Genomic DNA, 7,322 nt, shown 5'->3' with positions numbered 1-7,322 from the left:
ATGCTCTCCTTTGAAAAGTCCATTTCCCCAAGGCCCTGAAGGAAAAGATTTTCTCAGGGCTCAGGTCATCCTGTTGCACCACATGCCTGAAGATGCTTGAGCTGAACATTTCCAAAGACAGACGATCTTGTCATCTTTGGCTACTTCTGTCTTGTCATGTGGTGCCATGGGGGATACCAGCCACTCTCCCTTCTCTCCCAGAACTCTGTGATTTTAGTCCTGTCTATTGGTGTGCCTATCCCATCTACAGGAAAGTAAAATGTTTTCATATTTCAACCATTTCCATTCCAGCCATCTATCCTGAATATCAATTACACTTATTCTAAAGATTTTAACGTTATTACAACAAGAATAGAAGAGTTGTGTGAACTGCCAAAAATCGATGGGAAGAAGCTCTAAAAGTACCATCTATGCTTTGTGTGTATGGCTTCCCTCTGTTCTAGATAAAGCCCAACATTCTTACTGTGCACGATTTGGCCCTGAAGGACCTAAGTCTTTTCATCGTGCACCACTGTTTCTGTTACCTAACCAGACTTGGGTCCACTCACTAGCTCACGATAAAGCCAAACTACTGACACTGGGCTGTGGTGAAGGGAAGTGCAGCATCTATTGCAGGACACCAAACAAGGAGTCCAGGTAGCTAATGCTCTAAAGACCCAAAATCCCTGATGGGCATCAGGGAAAGATTTTTTTTAAAGACTGGGTGAGGGAGAGGGTTGTGGGGTGTGTGATCAGCTTGTGGGCATTCTTCACATAGGCTGGTGGTGAGGTCATTGGCAGTCAACATCATCAACCTTCTGGTTCCAGCTGGTCTGGGGCCTACATGCTTGTGGGAAGCATACATTTAACTTCTTCCACCTGGTGGGGGTTTCAGTATCTGCAAAAAAGCTCAAAGATATGGCTCAGAATATTATCTATGTCCCTTGAGAAGGAAATAAAGGTCCTTGACTTTGTTTAATGGCTAAACTATTATTATTTTGTCTTGCTTGAATGTTTTCCTTTGTTTCTGCATTTTCTCACTTCTCTGATCAAATTTATTCTTTGGAACTCAGGGAAGGCCTTGCAGGCTAAAGATTTTCTATGAACAAGAGGAAGATGGAGGAAAGTCTGTCCCCAGAAGGTCCCACAGGGTCCTGCTCAGTTACGCTTCCTTTTCTTATCACACTCCAGCCTTACTGGCCGTCTTTCACTTCCTCAATTTCCTACCCTACATCCCTTCATGTGCTGCTCCAGCGTTCCCATCGACTCCATCTTCCTCCAGGTCCTTTCAGGTCCCGTCTCAGGCTTCCTCAGGGCAGCAGATGGGCACTGTTGTTATTCTTTTTCACAGCACCCTCTGCGTTTTCCTTGCATTTGACTTGTAATTAATTATTTTAATGATTATTGGCTCAATGTCTTTGAGAGACTGAGTATATACAGAGTATATACAGAGATCCTGTGTATATACTTTGCCACCGTGTCTCTGTTGCTTAGTGGAGATGTGGCGAATGTTTCTGAATGAAAGAATGAGCATCTTTTAGCATCCACTAAGCATGGGATTTCTGTGGATTACTTGTGGATCTATGATGTGCTGGGCATCACTGGAAATTCAAAGATGAGTAAGATCGTCTCGATGCTCAAGGACCATATATTCTTGTCATTTTCAAGTCAGTCTCTTACTTCGAAGCCAACTGAAATTTGGATTTTGAGTTCACCTGTTGGGAGGGCATTTTGGTGACCCAGGTGTGGGGTGACAAATGCTTGATAAACAGAAGCAGCAACTGGAGTGTGGTGGAAGGGAAGATGCAGAAGTGTACAAAAAGACAAGATTTGTTAGCTGACTTGGAACTGGAGTTGAAATGAAATGAGGAAAGTTGAGGGCAGAGGGAAAATAAAGAAGGAGGGGGAGGAGAATCAGGATTTTGGAAAGAAAACAGGGTGAGGAAAAGAGGTAGGGGAAGCAGCAGAAATCTTCTGCAGTGTGGAAATGTGAAAGCAAAGCATTCCAGGTAGAAAATGGAGACAACAGAGTGAAGAGGCTAAAGCAGTTCTCTCTGCCTGTGGAGACCTTCAGGAGAGTGGGTTTGGTACCCTGGTGGGAGTAGGTAGAATCACACAGGTAGAAGAAAGAAAAGAGGGAATAGTCAGAGAAACTTGCAGGTCACCCACTGGAGATTCCATCGCTATGGGAAGGGGAGAGAGATGAGTAGGTGGCTTCCCACACGAAGACGCTATGAGTGTGAGGAATTACATGGTAGCTGTGACTTTTCTTTGGATGATTCTGATGGTGATTAGAGAAAGTAAATAGAAGATGCTGTAAAGCCTGGTGAAAACCTTTTCAGGACTTTCAGAGACCTGCCCATGTTGCAAGGAACAGAGCCAGTGCAGAGAAGTGGCCGGAGCTGGGAAGCCAGCCTTGAAGCTGAGAAGGATGCTGGTTCCTGAGGCATAAGGAAGGGAGAGGCCCAGAACACTAGGGCGATCTAATCTGGAGAGGTTTTCTTTTTCAGAGTGGAAGGAAGAGGGGCACCCTCCCCCAGGCCCTTGTTTAAAAATGTTGGCTGAACACACCTGTGCTTCAACAACTAATCCTGTTATGCTGTGTTGACTTGTCTTCCTCCACTAGAATGGGATCCCCATTAAGGTGCAGGGGCCATACCTGTCTCACTCAACAATCAACATCTGTAGGAACAAAGTCAAGGGAAGTATGGCATACGGGAAGAAGTGGGTGATGTCACATTTCATGGTCGTGACTGGAGTCATGAAAAATACTCAGGATTGAAGAATAGTGGAAATGCTTGTTAATTTCCCGTAGACGTGGGGGCAGAGCAGAAACTTTACTAATTATTGATAAAGTGGTGTCTGGTGTTCAGGGCATCCTGACTTCGAATGCTTCATTCTCGGAAGGTTTTGAGAGAAGGAAAAGAAGAGAAGAGAAAACAAAAGAGGAAAGGAAACAAGAGAAGAGAAAAGCAAAGAAAAGAAGAGAAAAGAGGATATGAGTTAACTGTGACTCTGGGAGGTAAATCATCCCGCTCAGGAGTTTCAGTCTACTTCACATTTTGAGAAATAATGTCTGATGTGAATTCTGCACAATTTTGTGGGAGAGGACACAATAGGCCAGTTGTGAGAATGTAAAAAATCCATGCAGATTGCCAATGTCCTAACATCTTTGTGATAAAGAGGTGTTATATTCATGATGAAGGTGAGTGAGGGAAAAGAGGGATTTGAGGATGATTTCTGGCTTTTATGAACAAATCATATTTCTTATTCACCAAGGCTTAAAATGGCCCTCAATCTTTAATAATTCTTTTCATGCCCTGTATCCCAAGATACCTTTCAAAACTGTAAGACTGCAACTCAGTTATACATAAATAGGTTAAACTTTTTTTTTTTACGAGTTTGAATCTAAATGATGAGAATTGACATTTCATCTCGCAAAAGAAAATGAATTGCAGATCTCCTAAATAAATACTTACAAACAAAATGCAAACGTCTTTGAATCTGAAGCTTGCCTGGGAACAGCACTGGGCTTTGCTAGAGGTAGACTTTGAGCCACTCCGTAAAGCTTTTAAAGGAACGAGTGTCTTTGAAAGCTAAGGAGCTTGTAGCATGAAATATTTTAGTGGTGATTTATGAACAATGTTAAGAAATATGCCTTTCCTTTAATAAAAAAAAAAGTCCTGACACTTAGTAAAATGATGAGGATTTATGTACTGAAATGTTTTGCAAGGCAGCTTCTGGGTAATAGATTCATAAATATTTCCCTTTTTTAATTTAGAAGTCAGAATGAATTAGAAAAAAAGGTGCCAAATTAAAGATACCCAGTCAAATAGAGAAGATGAACTTTGGGTTTTCCCTGGCCTCACGTCTGAGCACTACTCCACTTCCCTCATCCAAGGTAGGCAGAGAGAACCTTCTGAAAGTTTCTCTCCGCCCCGCCCCCCCGCCCCCCAGACCCATACACACACGTGCACTTGCACACAAACAGAAAACATCAAGATTTAAACATTTTACTGAGTGAAGTTTTCTTTAAACCATGTTTTTCTGACCATTTTCCATTTAGGTTATCACTATTAGTACCTTCCTATTAATATAACAGCCAATGTGCCCAGAGCACTTAGGGCACGGAGAACTTAATTTAAAACGGATACGCAATGTGTGTGTATTCTGCGAGAAAAAGAGTTAAGAAGTCGTAGTCATAACCTGCTTGAAGAAGGGATAAAAACGGAGGCCAGAAACCACACGACGGCCGTGGTCCTTTGGGCCAAAGGCTGCCTCCCCGAGCCTGGACACCTTTGTGCTTCGTGATTTAATTCAGCTCCGATGCAATGAGTTCTTCTTTTCTTTTTGCTTCGGTGGAGACGGGTGTCGTTGTTGGGGACCCATGGGGGCAGGGAGAGTGAGCGACACAGAAGAAACGTTGGCCACACAAGGACAAGCTCAGGACAGTGGCCCTGGCACATCGGGCAGGGGGAGGGGGACCTCGCTCAAGCCACACAAAGCAGCGCTTGTTCCCATAGAAACCAGTGTGCAGCTGAATGCGTAGCTTGACTCCACAGCCCCTTCCTCTTTCTTTTTAAATCTCTGTTGGAGACGCATTGTCTTCTGGTTATTTTTGTTTTAATAAAAATAAAGACTGCGGCGAAGCAAATGCTTCCCACCCCAAGGCATCTTGCTTTACAGGCTGATGACATATATTCCGGGCGGGTTGGAAATCTGGCCGGATCTCCCCGGATCTGAGATCGGGTACCTTTTCTTTAAGCCGTGTACTGACAGGCCACCAAGAGCAGTGCCAGGCCGAGACTGGCAGACTAATTTGAATACCAATGCCGCTCCGGGCGGGCTTCCAGATCCAGGGGGTGAAGGCCGGGCGGGAGGGCCCACAAGCCTCAATAGCGGTTTCTGGGGAGAGGGAGGGCCTTCGCCCACAATGATAAGCTTCCTCCCTTCTCGCGCTCCCAGGACCCTTCTCTGCTGGGTTATTGGCAAGTCTACTTTCTATTCTTCAAGGATTAATGCCTCAGTGCAAGGGGAACATTGGCAATTAAAAAGAAAACAAACCTCAAAGCCTGGGATTTCTATTGCCTTCTCATTTCCCGGTTAGATTTCATTAGGGCACTGCAGAAGAGCGAGGTTTGGGGCCTCTGTTGTCCTGTTGTTAGAGTTTAAAACCGGTAACAGGATGTTTTTACCTTTACTAGAAAAAAGGCAGGTAACCTTTGGTGCTAATGGAGCTTAGCTACCATCTACAAAGAGTGGAGCTTTCTAAAGGGAAAGGGAATTACTGTAATAGTCTCCAACAATATAATCTGCTTATAAAAAATAAGATTTTGAAGTTCCTGTCAGAACTGCTGAATTTAAGTGATTTGGTACTTTCCCCGTATTTGAAATATTTAAAAATCAGAGATTATCTCAGGAATTATGAAAATTCCTTTTACCCACTCCCCCCAGTAAAATGTTTTAAAGATATAAGGTGGTAGGCTTGCATCTTTGCATTGTGAAATACTTTGTTTCAGCAAGTTCTCTGCTTCTGAGAGTCTAATTAAATGCCTTAGCAGATTGAAGCGCCGATTTGCGTGGTGTAAAATCTACTGGACAGCCTTGCTTCCTTCCTCGCTAGCAGGCTGGGGTGGTTTGGGAAGGAGTGCGGCCCTGGCACCGTTTGCCTCCTGGTGGCCTCACACACACTCCTTTTATTGCTCCACAAACCCACCTGCTGCTTGTGTTTGTGGTTTGTGTGGCACAAGGCCAGTGACATCAGACCGGCAGGGGTACTGTCCCAGTCTCGAAGGCAGATATACATTGTCCTCTTCAGTGAATACTTTTTAGGTGCTGGTGGGTGTAGGGCAGCCTGCCAGGAGCCATCAGTGAGAGACCAGGAGACACAGATGAATCAGACTCCTTCTCGAGGGACAAGATGTCTTGTGCTGGTTAACACTTGCATGTCAATTTTATCTCTTGGTAAGTGTGAAAAATGTAGCCCCACACTTCCTTACTAATAGTCTGACAGGTTGGAAAAAGTCCTGCGGTTGTGTTACACAGCAAGAGCTCTTCTCTACATGGAATATTTTTGAGGCTTATACACTGAAAGAGTTTTTTGGTCATTATACAGTGCATTATTACCTCAAAACTCAGAGAAGATTCCTTGTTCAGAGCTAAGCAATGATAATAATAAGAAAAGTATTTATCATAAGAACTAGATCAATTGCACAGGTGAGCTTTTTTACTTCCTCATCATGAAAAGTGACTTTAGCAAGTTTTGAAAACATACCTGAGAGAAAAGAAAATACCAGTTATTTGGTGAAATCTTTTTGCCGTGGCCACCGTGGATGGCACTGTTGGCTGAGTCCTTCCAGGCCCACCTCTGGGTTTCATTTTCTCTTGGCCCAGCCTGTGAAATGAAAGGTTTAGTAGAGAGGAAAAAGCTCAACTTCCACATTTAAAGCTTTAGCCTCATTAAAAGACACGCTGGGGGCACTGGGGCACCTTTCATTTACTTTTAAGCAGCGGGTCATTACCGAGTCCTCCTGTGGGCAGGGCTGAGGCTCCCCAGGGCCTGGAAGGGGCCGTAGGCCTGTGAGTTCCTGGGTGAACTGGAAACAGCAGAACGAGTCAAACCAGTCCTGTCCAACCCTAGTGATCCGCTGGCCCAGAATAAAAGGAAATAGTGAAGGAGGACAGGGCTCCTGACGGAGCAGCTGTGGTTGCCCATCTCTGGATGGAGGATGGGACTGATTCGGTCACTAAGCGCCTCTGTGCCGCAAGGTCACCTTCTCCAGGTGTCCCCCAGCAAAACTGGCTGAGGATGTGGAGCCTACACTTACTGTTCTGGGTGTGTTTATTTTCTCCCACCCACGTGTTCACATTGGGAGTTTGCTAAATAAAGGGAAAATTCCCACTTCCAGCTTTTCGGTGGGTAGGAGAGGAAGACTAGGCTCTTCATTTACTTTCACTGTTTCTCCTGTGGGCTTTCAGGCAGTCAGGGCAGCATCACACCCTCTGTGCTTTGAGGCCGGGTCCCACAATTTGAGTGATCTGACGGGGAGGGGCCTCAGGAGTCGCCAGTCACCCCAGCCAGGGTGGCAGTGACTCCATCCCAGCTGGAGGCCCTGGTACTAGAGTTGCTTAGTCTTGTGGCTTTTTGGGGCTTTGGGCTTGTGCAAACCTTTCGATCTTTTGGCTTCCTTCTGCGGCATCTTTTCCAGCTGCCGCTCAGCCCAGGCAGCTTTCCCAGGGGCTTTGTTAATGAATATAATTTTACAGCAACAAAAGACTCCGGGAGAACTGAAAGTTCTAGAGGGAAAACAGCACTTTCCCAAGTGAATTTTTTAAGTCGCAAC

This window comes from Hippopotamus amphibius, chromosome 6, assembly GCF_030028045.1.
Source record: "Hippopotamus amphibius kiboko isolate mHipAmp2 chromosome 6, mHipAmp2.hap2, whole genome shotgun sequence".
NCBI lineage: Eukaryota > Metazoa > Chordata > Mammalia > Artiodactyla > Hippopotamidae > Hippopotamus > Hippopotamus amphibius.
The sequence above is the reverse complement of the archived record's forward strand: the minus strand, read 5'-3'. Positions refer to the sequence as shown.